The sequence below is a fragment of the Mauremys mutica genome, chromosome 1 (genome assembly GCF_020497125.1).
Source record: "Mauremys mutica isolate MM-2020 ecotype Southern chromosome 1, ASM2049712v1, whole genome shotgun sequence".
Lineage (NCBI taxonomy): Eukaryota > Metazoa > Chordata > Testudines > Geoemydidae > Mauremys > Mauremys mutica.
Window position 1 is genome coordinate 46,761,485 of NC_059072.1, and position 22,705 is coordinate 46,784,189.

General features: G+C 45.8%; 1 long non-coding RNA gene across 2 annotated transcripts; it reads right to left on the minus strand.

Moving 5' to 3' along the window:
• Positions 1-1,498: 1,498 nt before the first annotated feature.
• On the minus strand, positions 1,499-22,223 carry LOC123373343. Of its 2 annotated transcripts, none has more exons than XR_006580673.1 (3): positions 21,843-22,223; positions 19,163-19,307; positions 1,499-1,755 (listed from the first exon to the last, which is right to left on the minus strand). It is a non-coding gene; the product is annotated as an uncharacterized LOC123373343 (long non-coding RNA). The 2 variants fall into 2 exon arrangements; XR_006580669.1 differs by having other exon boundaries at positions 21,838-22,223.
• Between the last annotated feature and the right edge of the window lie 482 nt (positions 22,224-22,705).

Genomic DNA, 22,705 nt, shown 5'->3' on the forward strand with positions numbered 1-22,705 from the left:
TCACACAGGAAGTCTGTGGCAGAGCCAGAAATTGAACCCAGATCTCTTGACTCTCAGTCTAATGCCTTAATAATCCTTCTTAGGCAATTAGTCACTCGTTTGTTATGAAAAAACGATTGGAACTCATTCTGCCTCCTTCCCCCCCACCCGAGTACTGCAGTGGTGCATAACTAGATGAGTTTGCAAGGGACTGTAAGCAATATAGTCAGTTCTCTCCTTTTTCCTATTCAAGAGACCCCGAGTATTACCTTGGTGACATATTTATTCTGTTAACCTGCAAATAAAAGTTCCAGGGTAGTGTGTCAAGCCAAATGTTCCACATGTCAAGGTAAAGCATTGTTGTGATTTCTCCCACCTGGTTGCTTTTTCCTTCAATAACAAATTTTTTAAAGTGATAAAAGGAGAATAAATTAATATGCAGGAAAAAAAAATTCATATGCAAATATACTCATTTCCATTAGTTATTCTTGCCAAAAATTGGCTAAAATCATCACATGACATACTGGAGTACGTTGTGTCTTTAAAAAGGTGCTCCATTTTCTCAGACACTGCAGAAGTGATGAGCCAGATGCTGAAATTAGCTCTGTTTTTTATGAATAACGTCTACTGTAAATGGGAGCATAATATCCAAATTGATTGTCAATGTGCAAGTCTCTGCTGCCATGAAGCTAACATATGCAATCTGTTCTTCCCAAGAGCTCTAAACATTATCTTCTATTATTCTGAATGTGTACAGTGTATACATGACTGACTGGTATTTTGTAATCACTCCTGGGGTGAATAAACAGGTGATGGTCTGTTATGCACATGGGGAAAAAATGACTGAAGAATCATGGGTGTAAGCATGTAGGCGTGCATGGCCATCCCTCACTTGCCATCTCCAAGGACAGCCACACCTCTTTGCTGTCAGGCACCTCGAATGGCAGTCTGTACAAGGAGGAAATTAGCTGTCTCTAGGGCACAAACCCTCAGGCAGGGTAGAGCAGTGAAGAGCTCAGGGCACTAAGCAGTCTAGAGTTTCAGCCCTCAAGCAGGATAGAGCAGGTAAGAGTTTAGGGCTCAGGCCAGGGTGAGCACCAAACACAGTCTAGTGTCCTAGCTCAGCAGACTGACAGGCCTCCTGGCCTATGGTGGGGAGGCTGCAACCCCATGGGATGGCAGAGAGTAGAGGGACACAGGCCCACCCAACTCCACCATATCCCAGCCCAAGGCCCTAACAGTGGCAGAGTGGTCCACCACTGGGTCCACAGAGATCCACCCACAACACGCTGACCTTGTATCAGGACAGCACTCAACCAGACTGTTGTCTAGTTTCCTTGGGCTACTTCCTACATCCCCACTACAGTGTACCTTTACACTGTAGTTGTCCTCAGTCTCCCCCAAGTAGGTGGCCAGCAGCAGCCCCAGTAGCTCTTCAGTGTCAGTCAGCCAGCACCTCTGATCAGTCCTCAGGTGGCAGCCATGGCAGCTCCTCAGTTGGCCAACAGCTGTGGCCCGTCCTCAGGAGGCAGTTCCTCAGCATCTCCATCAGTCAGCAGGTCTGGGAGCACTCGCCAGTCCTTGGTGCAGCTAGATGCATCTGTCTTCCCTGGCAGCTCCAGCCCAACTGAGCTATAGGTCCCACCTTTTATAGATCCTGTTCCTGTCCTGCCCCTCTGCTTCTGGTATGGTGAACATGGCCTCTCTGGTTCCGCCCACCAGAGGGCCTCTGGCTGTCCCTCGCTGTTAATCTCCGAGGGCGACCACGCCTCTTTGCTACAATGGGAAATGGGAAATAATAAAAAATTTAATTTTTTATAAAGCTATTTTTTTGGCAGGAGGCTATAACTTTCCTAAACTGTTATGACTATTTTTCACTGAATATGTACCATGTCCATTAAATCCATGATCAAATTCATGGTGATTTTGGACCCTATCTCAATTTTTTACTCAGGCAACACTACCATTGGATTAGGAATGAAGGCATAGTACTGAAATTAAAATGGAAAGCCTTTATGTAGAAGGTCTCTCTTTCCTTCATAACTGCTATGTAATATTGTTTCCCACGTTCAGTCTAAGAACGCTGATTATTTAGACGAATAGAGCAACATCATTTGAGTAGCAGATACCGTAAATAATGGAAGAGATTTTTTTTATAAAACTTATTGTATTGTTAATACTGAAAATGCATTTGGCTTAATAAAAGCAGACATAGCTTTGAAACGTTTTTTTTTTAAACCGAAGGCAACCACCTTAAGTGATTTTTGAAATATGCTTCCAGTTTCTTTGAAAACCTAGACATAAAATCTAAGCCATGACATGATTGGATTATTAAAATGTGTTTGGTGGGGAGGCATATAATTATCTTCAGTTTCCAGCTAAAGCAGAGCTGGTAACTGATATCTAGTCTCTGCAATACCTCTCATTTGTACATTCACTGTAACAAATTTTTGTTCTGTTTGAGCTACTCCATTACAGAAAGAAATTAACAATTTTTAAAGAGGCTTATTTATCCAACTGAAAGATGTTCTGAGGCCAGCAGAAGCCCTGAGCAGAAAACAGGCATCAGTACCACTATTGCAGGGCAAATACACCTTGGGCCCCTTTGGGATGGGGAAGAGGGTGTTATAGCCCAGAGGCTGCATCCACCTAACTATCCTTAGTCTCAGGGCGGTATGGCCTAGTGGCCAGAGTCAATATGACTGCCCTCCTTAGCAGGGCTACGCAGCTTAGTTGCTAGAGTCAATATGGCTGCCCTTCCTCACAGGGCTGATGGCTAGAGGGGGATAGGCTAGGTGGTTGGGGCAGGGGGACCCAGGTCCTCCCTCTCCACCAAGTCCCAGCCCAGGGCCCTGCCAGCAGCAAATGTACTTGCCGCTGGGTCAGCGGGGATCCGACCGAAACATGCTGACTTAGTTCCTGGTCCTACAACTGGATCAATGTCTAGTTCCCCATGGCTACTTCCTATCATGTCTTCCAGTGGCATGGTCTCCATCTCTCCTGGGTCTCCAGCCTGTGAAGCTCCCAACAGTTCTAATGCTTCCTGGGTGTTTGCAGGTAGCAGAGTGTCTGTCTAGAATAGATCTTGGCGGGTTTGGCCTCTGTGGTCTTGGGCTCCAGCAGCTCCCGGGCAGAGCTTGCAGCATACATCCTCTCTCTTTGACAGTCAGCCCTGACTGAGCTGGGCTGTTCCTCTTTATACTGATGCTCCAGTTGGAATCATGCCCAGTAGGATCAAGGGGGCATGGCTTCCTCTACCCAAAGTATGGGGTTAACCTCTTCTTGTCCAGTGCGGTACAAGTACACCCCATCACACCCACCTAAAGGATATAGACTTTCCAGAAACATTCTCAGCTCAATAAATGGCACATTCTGAGTACCTTGCATGAATATATAAAAATACACGATGCAAAGTCATAATGTCAGCTTTTCTGAAGTAGTTCCATTTTTTAGCTAAAACTGTGATTGGCAGTTCAGCCTGATAAATCAATAAAGTTTCAGCCAAACAAAGCCTTAATTGCAAAAGATACAATTAGAGATTCAAGTTAGACACTGGTTAGGCATTGTCCAGTAAGAGGCCTGTAGACAATTATTTGATTGGAAAGGCAAGTGTTTTCATTAGGAAAAAACAAACACCCCCCACCCCCGCCTCAGAGTACTAACATCATGAGAGACTTGAAGAAAATTGGCAGTCAAATAATGTACATCTGGTAATGCCTTTATAAACAGATTTTGAACAATGCAAATGCATTTTAATTTTTGTTGGTAAAAACCCAATATCTTTTTCAAATGTCATGTAGGTTTTTTTTCATATACTGGAGCTTTTTTCTTACCTCCATTGGTGACACTAGTTACTGTTTGAATTAGCAGTGAGTACAACAAAGTGACATATCACATTATGTCATATAATGTGGATGATGAACGCCTGTACTGTACTATATAGTGGATGCTACTTCTATATTTATTTATAATTAAACTGCAAGATGGTGTTGTTAACTAGAGTTGGGTTGTTACCTTGAAAAATGGATTTGGGGGCGCTGCTATAATAACCCACCTATTGCCTCTTTAGTCTGTTCTTCCCGAGGTAAAAGTTCCAGGGATTGTTAAGGAATCACCAAAGGACACAGCTATAATCTTTTGATAAAGTAATTGACACAGGCAGTATTCTTTCCAAAATAAAGTATCTTTTATTAAAGTAACTAATAATCCCTACTACAATATGATCTAAAAATCCTAAACAAGGCACAAAATCCCTCAGACACAAATCCCTTACTGCAAGGTTAAGAGCACTTAAACTACAATAGCATATAGTTTATTCATAGATTCTAGGGCTGGAAGGGTCCTCGAGAGGTCATCGAGTCCAGTTCCCTGCCCTCATGGCAGGACAAAATACTGTCTAGACCAGGGGTCGGCAACCGGTGGCTTGCGGCTCGCCAGGGTAAGCACCCTGGCGGGCCGGCCCGGTTTGTTTATCTGCCGCGTCGGCAAGTTCGGCCGATCGCGGCTCCCACTGGCCGCGGTTCGTGGTCCCAGGCCAATGCGGGAGGCAGACGGCTCGCGCCGCTTCCTGCCTCCCGCATTGGCCTGGGACCGCGAACCGCGGCCAGTCGGAGCCGCGATCGGTCGAACTTGCCGACGCGGCAGATAAACAAACCGGGCCGGCCCACCAGGGTGCTTACCCTGGCGAGCCGTGAGCCACCGGTTGCCGACCCCTGGTCTAGACCATCCCTGATAGACATTTATCTAACCTTCTGTTAAATATCTCCACAGATGGAGATTCCACAACCTCCGAAGGCAGTTTATTCTAGTGTTTAATCACCCTGACAGTTAGGAACTTTTTCCTAATGTCCAACCTAAACCTCCCTTACTGCAGTTTAAGGCCATTGCTTCTTGTTCTATCCTTAGAGGCTAAGATGAACAAGTTTTCTCCCTCCTCCTTATGACACCCTTTTAGATACCTGAAAACTGCTATCATGTCCCCTCTCAGTCTTCTCTTTTCCAAACTAAACAAACCCAATTCTTTCAGCCTTCCTTCAAAGGTCATGTTCTCTAGACCTTTAATCATTCTTGTTGCTCTTCTCTGGACCCTCTCCAATTTCTCCACATCTTTCTTGAAATGCAGTGCCCAGAACTGGACACAATATTCCAGTTGAGGCCTAACCAGTGCAGAGTAGAGCGGAAGAATGACTTCTCGTGTCTTGCTCACAACACACTGTAGTAAGAGGAGGCCCTAAGATATAAACCTTGGTATCAAAGGCCCAGTTGAGGCCTGAGGCCTGAACTAAAGTATGGTCAAGGCTTTGCTAACTTAAAGCAAAGTTAAGCTGTGAGCCAGAGGCAGGCCCTGTTCACAGAAGTTGGCAAGGAAAGGGCTGATGTTGCATAAACATATATTCACCTTGTGTAGTAAAGTATAAACATGGTACAGGAACACACTATACTGGAACATTCCACAGATAACAAGGAACAGGCCGACCCATCCCAATGACAGGGCCAAAAGGGTAATATGATGGATAGAGTTGTTTTGTTCAAACCAACATGTACAAGGTGAGAGGCGGCACCTTACTACATAGAGGGGTTGTACCTTGCTACGTAGAGGGGTTGCACCTCATACGTCAGGAGTGATGTGTAACTTGTTTGTACCAGTGTTGTCAGAGTGCTACCAGTGTGATGCTCTGCTGTCTCCTTGTTAGTATCACTTGGCTGCGTGCTTGTGTTCCCTCTGTGTGCTTCCCCAGCTCTGCAGATAGTTGACACAGCAGACCCGAAGAGAACACCCAATGACCACAGAGTCTAGTAAGGTACGAAGGCACGTCGACCAGGTTTATTGCCGTATTGGACACAATAATAGTTCACTATAGGTTTCTTAGCCTAATTCAGGGCATACTATGAATATGCGCCTCTTGGCAATGGACATGACTCAGTCAGTGGCGGGACTTTCCACTGCCCCCTTGGCCGGACAAAGACACCGCCCCAGGCCTGTTCCTTGTTATCTGTGGAATGTTCCAGTATAGTGTGTTCTGGTACCATGTTTATACTTTACTACACTAGGTGAATATATGTTTATGCAACATCAGCCCTTTCCTTGCCAACTTCTGTGAACAGGGCCTGCCTCTGGCTCACAGCTTAACTTTGCTTTATGTTAGCAAAGCCTTGACCATACTTTAGTTCAGGCCTCAGGCTTCAACTGGGCCTTTGATACCAAGGTTTATTAAATCTTAGGGCCTCCTCTTACTACACACACCTGTTAATCCATCCCAGAATCACATTTGCTTTTTTTGCAACAGCATCACACTGTTGACTCATATTTAGCTTGTGGTCCACTATAACCCCTAGATCCCTTTCTGCCGTACTCCTTGCTAGACAGTCTCTTACCATTCTGTATAGGAAGGAACAATCAGTTTTACATAAGTGGAGCACTTTGCATTTGTCTTTATTAAATGATTTGTCCAGATCATTTTGAATTATGACCCTATCCTCCAAAGCAGTTTCAATCCCTCCCAGTTTGGTACCATCTGCAAACTTAATAAGCATACTTTCTATGCCAATATCTAAGTCGTTGATGAAGATATTGAACAGAGCTAGTCCCAAAACAGACCCCTGCAGAACCCCAATTGTTATACCTTTCCAGCAGGATTGGGAACTATTAATAACTACTCTCTGAGAACGTTATCCAGCCAGTTATGCATCCACCTTATAGTAGCCCCATCTAAATTGTATTTGCCTAGTTTATCAATAAGAATATCATGCAAGACCATATCAAATGCCTTACTAAAGTCTAGGTATACCACATCCACTGCTTCTCCCTTATCCACAAGACCCGTTATCCTATCAAAGAAAGCTATCAGATTGGTTTGACGTGATTTGTTCTTTACAAATCCTTGCTGGCTATTCCCTATCACCTTCCAAGTGTTTGCAGATGATTTCCTTAATTACTTGCTCCATTATCTTCCCTGGCACAGAAGTTAAATTAACTGGTCTGTAGTTTCCTGGGTTGTTTTTATTTCCCTTTTTATAGATGGGCACTATATTTGCTCTTTTCCAGTCTCCTGGAATCTCTCCTGTCTCCCATGATTTTCCAAAGATAATAGCTAGAGGCTCAGATACCTCCTCTATTAGCTCTTTGAGTATTCTAGGATGCATTTCATCAGGCCCTGGTGACTTGCAGGCATCTAACTTTTCTGAGTGATTTTTAACTTGTTTTTTTTTATTTTATCTTCCAAACCTACCCCCTTCCCATTAGCATTCACTATGTTAGGCATTCCTTCAGACTTCTCGGAGAAGACCGAAACAACGAAGTCATTGAGCATCTCTGCCATTTCCAAGTTTCCTGTTACTGTTTCTCCCTCCTCACTGAGCAGTGGGCCTACCCTGTCCTTGGTCTTCCTCTTGCTTCTAATGTATTGATAAAAAGTCTTCTTGTTGCCCTTTGTTCCACTTCCAAATTCTCAACAAGTTCCTCCCTATTTGTTAAAATCAAATCTAGAACAGCTTCCCCCCCAGTAGCTTTTTCAACCTTCTGAAATAAAAAGTTGTCTGCAATGCAGTCTAAGAACTTATTGAATAGTCGGTGCCCTGCTATGTTATTTTCCCAACATATATCTGGATAGTTGAAGTCCCCCTTCATCACCAAATCTTGGGCTTTGGATGATTTTGTTAGTTGTTTAAAAAAAGCCTCATCCACCTCTTCCACCTGGTTAGGTGGCCTGTAGTAGACTCCTAGCATGACATCACCCTTGTTTTTTATCCCTTTTAGCCTAACCCAAAGACTCTCAACACTTCTGTCTCCTATGTCCATCTCCACCTCAGTCCAAGTGTGTACATTATTAATATATAAGGCAAAACCTCCTCCCTTTTCCCCCTGTCTATACTTCCTGAGCAAGCTGTACCCATCCATACCAACATTCCAATCATGTGTATTTTCCCACCAAGTTTCAGTGAGGCCAACAATGTCATAGTTGTATTCATTTATTAGCACTTCCAGTTCTTCCTGCTTATTACCCATACTTCTCGCATTTGTATATAGGTATCTAAGATACTGATTTGATCTTTCCTCCCAGTTTTGCCCTGACCCTCCTTTCTCTCTGCCATTATAGCCCACGCTCCCTCCTATTTCTGACCCATCTCCCAGGTCTCCATGTTCTCCACTTACCTGTGGGCTTTGCTCACCTGTCTCCATCGAACCTAGTTTAAAGCCCTCCTCACTAGGTTAGCCAGTCTGTGTCCAAATAGGGTCTTTCCCCTCCTCGAAAGGTGAAAGCCATCTCTGCCTAGCACCCACCAGCAGCAGAACAGAATTAAAGGTGGCAATACCATATCATGCCACCCTTACTTCTGTGCTGCTGCCTTCAGAGCTGGGCAGCTGGAGAGTGGCGGGTGCTGACTGAGGGCACGGCTCTGCAGGCAGCAGCACAGAAGTAAGGGTGGCAATTCCATACCATGCCATCCTTACTTCTGCACGACTGGCAGCGGCTCTGCCTTCAGAGCTGGGATCCCAGCCAACAGCCACCAGTCTCCAGCTGCCCAGCTCTGAAGGCAGCAGCGCTGTCAGCAGCAGCGCAGAAGTAAGGGTAGCAGTACTGCAGCCCCCCCAAGTCCTTTTTGGGTCAGGATCCCTATAATTATAACACCATGAAATTTCAGATTAAAATAGCTGAAATCATGAAATTTAAGATTTTTAAAATCCTCTGACCGTGAAATTGACCGAAATGGACCGTGAATTTGGTAGGGCCCTAATTATAAAATGAATCACACATATTTTAAATTAATGCAATTACTATCCTAGGAAAATCCCCTACATGTTCCTGGCTAGCGCTTTGGATGAACCAAAGCAGAGGCAGCCTCCAAAGACTTCATCTTAAATTTTGCAACCAACACTTCCTAGAACAAAAACTTTGGGAACTTGGGTTGGTTCCAAGCAGACTTACAGCAAAGTGAGAAGTGCAGAAGAACCTCATTAATTCTCTTTAATGATTGAGAGATTTACTAGTTTTTGAAATTCTGAAATTAGTAGTGAACAAAGAATTGAAAAACCAAGGAGAACGCTTTGCAACATGTAATTTGTTTCTTTATTCTGACAGTTGTCAGGTAGATTTAGTTACTGAAAATACTTCTTCATGTACTGTAATGCCTTTTGTAAAAAAATAATGGTGTCTTAGTAATATGAGACTTCTCTGCAGCACTCTGCTGAAAAGAAAATGCCACTTTTTCATGCAAATTACATGATATATGTGTAACCCTTCTGACAGGTGGAGTTGGCTGCAACGAGGGCTGGGTTCAATATCTAGAGGTTCCTTTTCAAAAATACAACACAGAACTGGCTCAAGCCTCTACCCAGTAACCTGGTAAAATTACACACAACCCCATTGCACCTCTAGGAGGCAATACTTCTCCTCTCATAATCACAGAGTCTGAATGTAGAAAAGAAACTTTTAATGAAAGGAGGGAAGTCACCTAACATTAATGAGGGGAAATACCACAAGCAGGATATATAAACATAAATCCGTGAGCAAAACACCGACCCCAGAGTACATTGGGCAGTGTCCTCTGCTTCAGATTCTTGAGTTCTACAACCAAAAAATCCTCTACTGTGGCTCTCTCTGCTCCCTCACCACACCCCACCCACAGTGGTTGTCCTTGGTCAGTGAGGACCCAGAGGGCCGGCTTTAGGCCGATTTGCCTGATTCCCCGGAATCGGGCCCCACACCTAAGAGGGCCCCGCGCCATCGCCGTTTTAATTTTTAGTCACGCAGCGGCATTTCAGCGGCAGGTCCTTGAGTGCCGCCAAAGATCCAGAACGAGTGAAGGACCCACTGCCAAAATGCCGCCGAAGACCCGGACCGCCGCTGGGTGAGTACGAATTGGGCCCCGCACTTGCTAAAGCCAGCCCTGAACCTACAGGAGTCACTTGCTGGAGGATTCTCTGCAGCTTGAGGTCTTCAAACTACAATTTGAGGACTTCAATAACTCAGACATAGGTTAAGGGTTTGTTACAGGAGTGGGTGGGTGAGATTCTGTGGCCTGCATTTTGCGGGAGGTCAGACTAGATGATCATAATGGTCCCTTCTGACCTTAAAGTCTATGAGTCTATAAATGCCTGTCACAATCTGGCCTTTTAATTTTAAGATTAGGCCTTTAGTATTTTATATTTCTATTTAATTTTTTATTTAAAAGCAAAGGGGCTGGAAAGCTGGTGGATCTCTCCCGCTGGAAATTCCCCTCTTATGACACCCTTCCCCTGGCACCTGGCCTGGGGGCAGATGGAGGGAGGGATCTGTGGCCAAAGCTGAATGCACTCCAGCAATCTCCGGTTGGCTCTCTGGCTTTTTGGGGCCATAATCAGCAAGATCTAGCGCAGAACAACCTTAAACCTGCTCTGCACTGGTCAGAAATGGTTGCTGACCAGCCCCGGGATCAGGGAGACACTAACAGCTGCTTTGTGGCTTTCCCCCATCAGCTGTGCCCAGCGCTTTCTCTGCACAGCGAACTCTATGTCTTTAGAATCCAGAGGTGTCTAAATCACTTGCTGTGGACTTCAGTAACTTTCAGAGAACCAGCGTCACCCACAAGCTGCAATAACCCAGTGCATAGAAGCCTGCTGTTTTCAAACAGAATTTCAATTTTTTTTGCTGAGTAATTGTTTTAATACTTAGCAACACCCACGTAACAGCAAACTGTTTAATGATGGGGCTGTTGTACCCCTACTGAAATATTCAGTAGAGCTCTCACTCAAAAAAATATAACATTGCTGTGGAAAATTGGTCCAGTTCTGGAGAAATTTTCCATGGAAATGCTCCACAGCAACTTTTCCATGAAGGCATTCAGAGGCAGCCATATGGTGGTGACACACATTAGTTTCTTCATTATCACAAGAAAGTGCTGCAGCATTCTCATGGTAACATACAATAGGATGTAATGCTTTAGGATATCAGAGCTAGTGTAATAATTATGCAAAATTATTCCATATTGTGCTGCTGGAGTAAATCCATAGCAGCATACATAAACACCTCCTAGAAGTCAGGTATACTACATATTTGCAACCACGGGGATAGAACCAAGGAATTTTAGCTCCAAATGCACAGGCTTCTAATATTGATATTAAAGGAGAATTGCCATTCTTGTCAGTATGATTTACATGTTCTTCTTAGAGTGCTTGCTCATATCAATTCCAATTAGGTGTGCGCGTGCCACGTGCACGATTGTTGGAATATTTTTACCCTAGCAACACTTGGTGCGTTGGCTGAGGCACCCCCTGGAGTGGCGCCTTTATGGCACCGGATATATGCCCCTGCTGACCCAGCACCCCCTCAGTTTCTTCTTACCGCCCATGACGGTTGCTGGAACTGTGGAGCTGATCTCCACTTCCCTAGCTCTTTGCTCGTTTATACCTGTAGATAGTTGTCATAGTATAGTTGTTAGCAGTTTCTAATTGTAGTTAATAGTAGCTTTTGTAGTAGATGGTCAGGCTCAACGGGTAGTGATCAATGGTTCCATGTCTAGTTGGCAGCCGGTATCAAGTGGAGTGCCCCAAGGGTCGGTGCTGGGGCCGGTTTTATTCAATATCTTCATTAACGATCTGGAGGATGGTGTGGACTGCACCCTTAGCAAGTTTACAGATGACACTAAACTGGAAGGAGTGGTTGATACGCTGGAGGGTAGGGCTAAGATACAGAGGGACCTAGACAAATTAGAGGATTGGGCCAAAAGAAATATGATGAGGTTCAACAAGGACAGAGTCCTGCACCTAGGATGGAAGACTCCCATGCACTGCTACAGACTAGGGACCGAATGGCTGGGCAGCAGTTCTGCAGAAAAGGACCTAGGGGTTACGGTGGACGAAAAGCTGAATATGAGTCAACAGTGTGCCCTTGTTGCCAAGAAGGCTAATGGCATTTTGGGTTGTATAAGTAGGGGCATTTCCAGCAGATCAAGGGATGTGATCATTCCCCTCTACTCAGCACTGGTGAGGCCTCATTTGGAGTACTGTGTCCAGTTTTGGGCCCCACACTACAAGAAGGATGTGGATAAATTGGAGAGAGTCCAGCGGAGGGCAACAAAAATGATTAGGGGGCTGGAGCACATGACTTATGAGGAGAGGCTGAGGGAACTGGGATTGTTTAGTCTGCAGAAGAGAAGAATGAGGGGTCTACCTGAAAGGGGGTTCCAAAGAGGATGGATCTAGACTGTTCTCAGTGGTAGAAGATGACAGAACAAGGAGTAATGGTCTCAAGTTGCAGAGGGGGAGGTTTAGGCTGGATATTAGGAAAACCTTTTTCACTAGTAGGGTGGTGAAGAACTGGAATGGGTTACCTAGGGAGGTAGTGGAATCTCCTTCCTTAGAGGTTCTTAAGGTCAGGCTTGACAAAGCCCTGGCTGGGATGATTTAGTTGGATTTGGTCATGCTTTGAGCAGGGGGTTGGACTAGATGACCTCCTGAGGTCCCTTCCAACCCTGAGATTCTATGATTCTATGATTCTAGTTAGTGTATACAGTAATTGGAGGTAAGGGGCTTCTCCCCTTCCCTCCTTCCCAATACCAGGTCCATGCCTAGGTCTCCAGGTTTCACACCCTGCTCGGCCTGCCTGAAGCCGATGCCTACGGGAGACCCCCAAGACTCCTGTCTGAAGTGCCTGGGGGAATCCCATCAATCAGATAAGTGCCACATTTGTAAGGCATTCAAGCCTTGGACAAAAAAGGAGCGGGACTTTCGTTTGAAGCAGCTCCTCATAGAAGCAGCACTTAGCCCAATGCCCTCGGCCCCACGCCGAGACCCGGCGCCATCGGTCCGAACACGCCTCCGGCACCGGATTGACCCAGCACTGGCAAAGACTCCTGGCACCGGACGTCTCCAGCACCGTTACCAACGTATCACCGCTTGCTGTCTCCGGGAGCCAAGAAGAAGCACAAGCAACCTGCTGCTCCTGTACAGTTGCCGGCACCGCCTGTGCCCCCCTTGGAGCAGCATCTCGTGCCGGACCGCCCTGCGAAGGCTACAACTCTGGCACCATTGATTCCGGTGCCACAAGCGCCATTGAGTCCAGTGCACATAAGCTCCCTGGTGTGCACAGTGGTTGAGCTCGGCATGCCTTCCACCCCGGAGACCTTCTCCACTGCTCGTGACCTGATTGCACTCACCGAGCCGGGACTGTCTCAAACTTTGGTACCGCCAATGCGGGCTGTCCCATCAATAGGGAAGCCCTCCATGATGCACCCTCCATCGCAGAGTGAGAAGGGTCGGCACCGATCTCAGTCCCAGTCCAGGTCATGGTCCCGATCCACGCGCTGGTCTCCTTGGAGTCGTTCCCAGCGCCGCTCTGCCCATAGTTCTTCCTCGAGGTCCAGATCTACCTCCCGGCACCGATACGACCATCGGTCCCAGTTCAGGTCGTGGTACCGCTCGAGACTGCAGCACCGATCTCCGTCTCCAGGGTGCGGGCCAACAATGCCTGACAGTGCAACCCAGCATGAGTGATCAGCTCCACCTTGGCCTTCCCGCCCCAACCCGAGGTCGTCCCAATTGGAGAATGGCTACCGCGTCCATGACCAAATCATGGACAGAGCTAGCCAATGGCAGGACAAGGGGCAGGATCCTGCTCAGGGACCCCCACAATGGTCCTTTTGGACCCCTTGGGCATATCATCAGGCCCAAGGTGTCCCATCAGCAGTTTCTCGTTCTGCCCACTCGGAACCTCGGGTCCTGGAGGCCACTGTCAGTCGCCCCACTCAAGGGGCTTGGAGGCAACGGCCCTACCTTCAGCTCAGGCCCATGCCCCTAGCATAGAGGACCTAGGCCAGCCGGACCCTCCCCCAGCAAGACTTGCCCCAGGACCCATTAGTCCCAAGCGTATCCTTCTCGTCCTCCCCTGACAAGGTGGTGGCGGGCCCATCCTCCTCTGGCCCACCACCTATAGATCTCCATGCGCACCAAGACTTGCTTCGTAGGGTGGCACAAAACATGAACCTCCAGGTGGAGGAAGTGGTGGAGGTCGAGGATCTGGTGGTGGACATTTTATTGGCTGATGCCCCCACATGTATAGCCTTACCATTTATTCGGACTATCCAGGCTAATGCCATTACAATCTGTCAGTCTCCGGCGTCTATTCCTCCCACTGCCAAGTGGGTGAAGAGGAAGTACTTGGTCCCCTCCAAGGACTATGAGTACTTGTACATTCACCCCCAACCGTGCTCCCTCGTTGTACAGTCCGTTAATGAGAGGGAAAGACACGGTCAACAAGCTTCTGCTCCTAAATCCAAGGATGCTAGACATCTGGATTTATTCGGGCGCAAGATCTATTTGACTGGCGGCCTACAACTTAGGGTGGCTAACCAGCAGGCCCTCTTGAGCCATTATAATTATAATACCTGGAACTTAATGGGGAAGTTCAAAGAGCTGGTTCCTCAGGAGTCCAGGGAGGAGTTCGGGGTCTTGCTAGAGGAGGGCAAGAAAGTAGCCAGGGCATCCTCGCAGGCTTCGATAGATGCGGCAGACTCAGCAGCTAGGACTCTAGCCTTGGGTGTAGCTATGTGTTGCATCTCGTGGCTGCAGGTGTCCGGTCTTCCACCGAAGGTACAGCAAACAGTTCAAAACCTGCCCTTTGATGGCCAGGGGCTATTTTCAGATAAAACTGACTCCAGACTCCGGAGTCTGAAGGATAACCAGGCCATCATGCGCTCATTGGGCATGCATACCCTGGTGACACAACGTAGGACCTTCCGACCCCAACCGCAGCGCACCTACCCTAACCCCCGGCCGAGACAGGACTTCTCTAGAAGACATGGCCAGGCTGGTAGGAGAAGGCAGTCTGGTCCTCAGACAGGCCAGAACCAGGGCCCCCCCAAACCATCGGTGAGGCCCAAACAAAACTTTTGAAGATGCGCCCGAGGGCAGAGCACCACTCTCCTTACAGGAACCTTCCCCAGCTTTTACCAATCGCCTCTCCTATTTCCTCCCTGCGTGGTCCCAAATAACCTCAGACCGCTGGGTCCTACGCACGGTGGAAAGTGGACACCGCCTTCAATTTGTTTGTCCCCTGCTTCTCACCCTCCCTCCCCGTCCCTCTTCAGGGACGCCTCTCACAAGCAACTCCTCCTACAGGAGGTGCAAACACTCCTAACTATCGGGGCTATAGAGGAGGTTCCAAAGGAACTGAGGGGCAGGGGGTTTTACTCCCGTTACTTCCTAAACCCCAAGGTAAGGGGGGGGGCTACGGCCCATTCTGGACCAGCACGGTCTCAACAAATTCATGGTAAAGTTGAAGTTCCGCATGGCTTCGCTGGGACCATTATCGCTTCCCTGGATCCTGGAGACTGGTACGCCACCCTCGGCATGAAGGACGCGTACTTCCACATAGCAATTTACCCACCGCATAGGCTCTTCCTTCGCTTTGTGGTCAACCAACGACACTTCCAATTTACCATCCTCCTCTTTGGCCTATCCACGGCACCAAGGGTCTTTACAAAGTGTATGGCTGTCATAGCTGCCTCGCTCTGTCAACATCAGATCCAAGTGTTTCCATACCTCGACAACTGGCTCATTCAGGGTCGCTCCGAGCTCCAGGTGCAATCTCATGTTCAGTTCACCATGAGCTTCTTCAGACAGCAGGGCCTGCTGCTCAATGTCGAAAAGTCCACTTTGCAGCCGACCCAGAGAATAGACTTCATTGGAGCAGTCCTGGATTCAAATATCGCCCGGTTGTGCCTATCGCATGCCCGCTTCCAGTCCATGGCGAGCATTATCCACGGCCTCCAAAGCTTCCCGACCTTGACAGCATGCATGTGCCTCGGTCTACTGGGACACATAGCATCTTGCACCTTCGTGACCAGACATGCCAGACTGAGCCTCCGTCTACTTCAGGCCTGGCTCTCATCAGTGTACCATTCAGGCCGGGACAATTTAGACACAGTGCGCATGGTACCGATGGAAGTCTTAACCTCCCTGGTTTTGTGGCTGAACCCCAACTCAGTATGCAGAGGATGCCATTCCATGCCCCACAGCCCTCCCTAGTCCTAACCACAGATGCATCATCTCTGGGCTGAGGCACTCACCTTGCAGACCTTCACACACAGGGCCTTTGGTCTTCAGTACATACCTTTGCTTCCCACTATACGATAGTGCATCAGTCCAGGAGTGATGTTGCATTTGGTTCAACGGTCCTTCACTCCGCGACATCTCACTCCGACCCCACTGCCTACGTAAGGCTTGGGAGTCACCTAATTGGAATTGATATGAGCAAGCCCTCAAAGAAGAAAAGACGGTTACTCACCTTCGTAACTGTTGTTCTTCGAGATGTGTTGCTCATATCCATTCCAAACCCTCCCTCCTTCCCCTCTGTCGGAGTAGCTGGCAAGAAGGAACTGAGGGGGCTCTGGGTTGGCACGGGCATATATCCGGCACCATAGTGGCGCCACTCCAGGGGGCGCCTCAGCCGACCCACCAAGTGTTGCTAGGGTAAAAATCTTCCAAAGATCATGCACACGGCGCACGCACACCTAATTGGAACGGATATGAGCAACACATCTCGAAGAACAAGTTACAAAGGTGAGTAACCGTCTTTTCTTTTTGTCACTGGAGGAATGACATAGGGCTCAATCTAATCCTATTAAAATCAATGGGTCACTTGGTGTAAATGTGTAGCTCCATTAGCTTTAATGGAACACTGATCATTTATAGCAACAAAGGGTGTGGCCTACTGAGAATGCACCCTATAAACTAAAATGGGAGCCAGGCCAGGCCCATAAGCACTAGCACTTATTCTGGTCTGATTCTGCCCAGATGAGGACAGGGTACACATATGTACTAACTAGTATGCTTCACCAACTGGCACAATACAGATTTTGGATTCTAATCTCCACTTCATCAGTGTCAATCAGAGTAGCTCCTTTCACCCCAAAGGAGTTACACTGATATACGTTGGTGTAATAGAGTTCAGAATCTGGTCCAGAATTCCTAAGTGTTGAAGGGTGTCTTAAGGCTGGAATTTCAAGCTTATTTCTGATGTTCAAGGATTTGGAGAGTTTGATAGACTCTTATTGCTGTTTTAATATCATTTTCTTTGTGTGACATCTTTCATCCATGCCTCCAAAATGAAAGGATATATATACTGCAAACACCTTAGCAGCTCACACAGCATTATATGCATGCATGAGAATAAAAGGAAATGGGACTTTTCAATATTCATTTTTAGTGAAACATCAAAGTCACATAACCTTACATCTAATAATAACAATTATACAGCACTTCTGTATCTTCAAAGCACTCGACAAACAATAAGTAATTAATCCTCAGAGCCTCCCCTTGAAATAGATGAGTAAGCATTATTAACACATGGGGAAAATGAGACATAAAGAGGTGAAGTTTCTTTCCCAAAGCCATAGAGTGAAACAGTAACAAAGCCAGTATTAGAACTCAAGCATTCCAGGCTCCCAGTTCTGAGGTCAGTCTACTAAACAACACTGATATATAAAGCACAGAGTTTGACATCCACTCCTAATAACCATTCACAATCATCTTACAGCAGCTAAGGAGAAAAAAATATTGATTTATTTTTGCACCATTCAAAAATACTGTTATTTTCTATTATCTGCACATTTATAAATCTTCAAAGAGGAGCAGAAGCTGTATCTATTTCTGTCTTTTCTGAGTCATCTGTAGATGGTCTCAGTTACCTTGAGAGACCACCCTAATCCCAGAATTGGTGTACTGGATAAGAAATATGAATATTTTTATAAAATATATAGCTAACCACATGGTGTTGGGCTTGATTCAGGTTTGACTAGATGGAATTATGTAGGAAGTCAGATTAGATAATCATAATGGTCTCTTCTCTTAAATCTATGACTTTACTTGTGGGGCAAGGTACCACTCAACAAGAGTTAAGATGGCAGAATCTAGTGCTCTATTAATTAGGAGCTGTGTATTAGGCAGAATAAAAATGACTGAGTCTAGGCATATGGCAGATTCATTTTTCAGTATGTTGATGATTTCAAAGAACATGTAGTAACAGAACAAATCAACATGTGTTGGAGATATTCAGGTACCCACTCCACCTACACAAAATGATATTTTGGGGCCATATAAATGAGTCAATGATAATGACAAATCTCTTTCACTGTGTAATTTCTATTGCAATTGAAGATGCATACTGTAAAAGAGGGCATGCAAATGTACTAACACATTTTTTTCTGCTTCAGAATAATTATGTATTGTAAATAGCTTTCACAGAAAACAAAACTCTTCAGGGCTCTTGTGGAAATAGATTTTTTTAAATGAAATAAATACCTTTTAGTGGGAATATAAATATCTTCCACATTCCTTAAATACTACAGTGATAGGCACCCCAGAAACATCTCAGCTAGATGACAAAGCTCTCTGTTGTATACTGCTTTCTGCCTTTGATATGAAATGTTGCATCTTGATTCACAAATGCATTAAAATCTGAAGGCAAAATGCTGCTTTCAAATCCACATGGCAGATCTCTGCTCTGATATTCTGTTATGTGTGCAACTCCTACAAATGTTTTGCACAGAGAGAATATTGGAGAGAAAATCTGCTGTGTGGATCCAAGGGGGAAATTTTGCTTTATGTGTGGAACACATATTCTTCTTTTGTCAGAGTGTGGTCCCCATTTTGATCTTCAATTGTAAGAGCTCCATATCAGCTAAGAAACTTAGGGTGAACTCTTGGCCCAACAGAAATCAATGGGAGTTTTGCCATTGACTTCAGTGGGACCAGGATTTCACCCCCAGTGTGTGGAACCTGGTTAGGATGATTACAACTAGATTTAATTAATAGGCTTCTGTGTCTCTCTCAGAGAAAAGAAAGGAGAAGATTAAATATACTCCTCTCACTATGCATGTTTTGCAAAGTCAGTTTACTGCATTTAATGGAATGTTATGTGCACCTTGGGCAGGACGGATGTACTTCCCAGCTGCACTCCACAGTTACAGCACAGTGAAGTCACTTATTTCATATGCTTCTGTGATACACATTATTTTCCTCTGCTCATGACAAGCATGTTACAATTTCCACAGTCCAGTGCCAGTGACAGAAATACAGTAGGGCAGTTTTGCACTCACTAAATCATTTATCAATTTAGTAGGTTGGATGATGCTCTGATTAGGTCTGAATCCTTTCCCACCCTCTGAAGTGAATTGCTTTTATTAATCTTTAAACAGTTGTACTAACCAAATGACTATTTACCAGTTACTCAACGTTCTTCTCTTCAGTCCACATTGTGGATTTCGTACAGTGCAGATCTCTGATGCCAGTGAGAATTCCATGAGTAGCATCAGGTGCCTAGATACCACAGGGATGAACATAGCATAGGGACCTAGATAGATACATCAGTGAGATTAGTTAAGATAGAAAATAGAGTAGAGAGTCACGCTGTATACCTAATGACGGTAGGACCTACTGGCCAGTGCATTGGGGAGGTGTTACTTGTATTTAGGGCTGCTGATTGGTAGGAAGGGTATACTTGGTTCTGTAACTATAACCAGGGACACCGGGGGTCTGGGTAATTTTTATTGTCTAAATGGAAAGAAAATAAACAGATATAAGAGTTTTGCTTTGTAGACTAGAGAGAAGAATATTGCCTTTCGTTTACAACTCTGTACTGTTGTCAATGATGTTTATATAGTCAACTAAGGGCAGGTCTACACTAAGGGTGGGGGTCGAATTAGGGTACGCAAATTCAGCTACGTGAATAGCGTAGCTGAATTCGAAGTACCCTAATTCGAACAACTCACCCGTCCAGACGCGGCGGGGTCGAACTCCGCGGCTCCCCCGTCGACTCCGCCAACTCCTTTTGCCGAGGTGGAGTACCGGAGTCGACCGCGGCGCTTCCGGAGTTCGAACTATCGCGTCTAGATCAGACGCAATAGTTCGAACTCTGAAAAGTCGAACTCTCCGCGTCGAACCGGCAGGTAAGTGTAGACGTACCCTAAGTTAAATTTCAGCCTTTACAATGAAAGCAGACAGTAAAGAACTGAAAATGAGCCTGAACGAAAAGCTTGGATCCAGACATCCACAACACTTAGGGGAAGTTTTGCTCTGGTTCAGGCTCTGGATTAATGACCAGCACACCTCTCTAATAGACAGAACCAATGTCTGCCTTGAGAGACCCTTCAGCATCCAACCATCTGGATCAGAACTTTGTGGCTTAGGCTCATCTCCAGAAAAAGAAATCTTGCTTCCAACCACAGACGAGGGTATTACAAACTCTGGTAACAGCTCTAAGATCATTACTCAGTTCCTAACTCAGGGAAACAATCTCTCATTGAAGTGATTAATGACCTAGTTGATACACAAGCACACCACTGAATGCCTGAAATTAGGCCGTGGCTACACTGGCGCTTTATAGCGCTGCAACTTTCTCGCTCAGGGGGGTGAAAAAAACACCCCTCTGAGCACAGCAAGTTACAGTGCTGTAAAGTGCCAGTGTAAACAGCGGCTCCCAGCGCTGTAAGCTAATCCCTCGGGGAGGTGGAGTACCTGCAGTGCTGGGAGAGCTCTCTCCCAGCGCTGGCGCCGCGACCACACTCGCACTTCAAAGCGCTGCCACGGGAGCGCTCCCACGGCAGCACTTTGGAGTTTCGAGTGTAGCCAAGCCCTTAGTGAAAGTTTGCCTGAGTAAAGCATGGCTAAAATCTAAGCAAGGGCGTAAGAATTTGGTCCAATGGGGAGAGGGGGGGAAGAAGTAGTAGTAGTAGTACTCATTGCTTTGCTTTATCCCTTGGAGTGAAATACAAACATTCTTCCTACTGCAAAGGAAATCAGTTACTAAAATAAAATAAAAATAAGTTACTGCTCCCTTTGTTACTCTCAAAATGTTCACTAACAGGCTTTGACAGGGAGGGAGATTGCTAAGATGTCATGAGAGTCAAAGTCAGTTGCTCACAGAGCACAACAATAATAAAATGAGTTGCCTTTATTTTAACTTCCTTTGTCCTTTGAGCTAACCGTTCAGATTCTTGGGTTTAGTCTATTGCAGGCTGACAGAGCCATTCAGCACTGAAAGTCTTTGGCATAGCCCCAAAACGGGATCTCCCTTTCAACCTGGATGCCAGTACGTCTCCTGCAATCTCTGCCCTGCCATCTGTTTAAGTTTTATGCCCCACAAATCCTGTTTATCCATTTATTCATGGACTCCTTAAGAATTCTGGAATACAGGAGACTAAAGCCTGGGATGATCCATCTACTGCAAATATCTATGGGTGGTGGCCTGGGGAGAGGCAGACTCAGGATTGCCTCATGGAGTTTTCTCCAAACCATTCCAACCTTGAGCAACTTAGCTTCACGGTGCCCCCTGTGGCCTGGGGCCCTGGGCAACTGCCCAGCTTGCTACCCCTTAACGCCAGCCCTGGCTTTTATATGCAGAAAACCAGTTATTATGGCACAGGTGGGCGGTGGAGTTTTTATAGAATGTTTTGGGAGGAGCTGCTGCCTTAGCTGCTGCTGCTGCCACCTCTGGGAGTCTTCTCTTCAAAGGGGTTTCCCAAATGTGGAGGGGAGTCATGGAACAATTAGTGAACTATCAGGCTGCATGCATTAACCTTCCACTGTCTTTTCTGATGGTGTCCAGGAAAAACAATGTGCCTTCCTTCCCACCCTCTCCCAGCCAGCACCTTCTTGTTGTTGGCCCACTTCTTCCCAGCATTAGACATCAAAACACTCTGCAGGGTCTGAGGTTGGAGTGATGTGCTGTGGAAGCTCCATTGTTCACACAGAACAGAGAAGATCAGCATGGAGGGTTCTTTCCACTTTGTGATTACTGGGAGAATGATCTGGCCAACAAGTGTTAGGTAGTTAACTAGGCTACTACAGGTTTTATTCTGAAACGCCCATGGCACAACACGCACCTCACCTTGACTTCAATGGGAGCTGTGGGTCCTCAGTATCTCTCCACATAAGGCCAAGAGTTTTCAGGCTATGAACAAGCAAAACTGTGTTTTGGAGAATATCACAACTGGAAGGCATTTCTGCAGGAGGTCTGGCATAAAGGCTATTACTTTGCTCCCAGACTCTTCTAACTTGGATGATAGGAAAAGAGCAGTTAGATTTTTTTCTCCTTCATGAGCAAGCAAACCTAACCCAATAGCTCCTTTATAGAAAGTAAAAACTCCACTCCATTTTAGAAAAAGGTGATTCCAGTAATTACTAGGAAGCTTGAGACCCTGGAGAAGAAGAAAAAGAAATTTGGGGTGTTAGTCATTAAAGAAATAAAGAATGGGCCTCTTCAATTGCAATTCTTCTGTGGAGTTTTCAAAACTTTTGATACTGCAATATTTTACCTGTTCTGCTAGGGGAAAAAATATCAGAATGGCCTGACATTCAAGAGATACATTTGTATCTCCGAATACAAGAAGGCACACTTTCAGTAGACTTTTGTTATGAATTTTAGAGAATTCTGTGTCCTTGCCAGTTTCTTTCAACAGTAGCTCTAAGTATCACTAGAGGGCACTAAGACAGCTGTGAGACATTTAAATTTTAAGGCTTCAATCCTGTTCCTGTTGAAGTCAACGAGAAAACTCACATTGACTTTAGTTGTGTTGACTCAGACCATAAAAGCCTGTTTTCTCCCACTGATACCAATGAAAAAAAATTAATTAAAAAAAAAATAAAAAGAAGCTACTTGTGTCCAACAAACCCACTGTGAATCATTGTTATGCTCGAAAGTAAATGTAATTAATAGATCAAATTGATTTATAAGAAAAATATACATCTCAA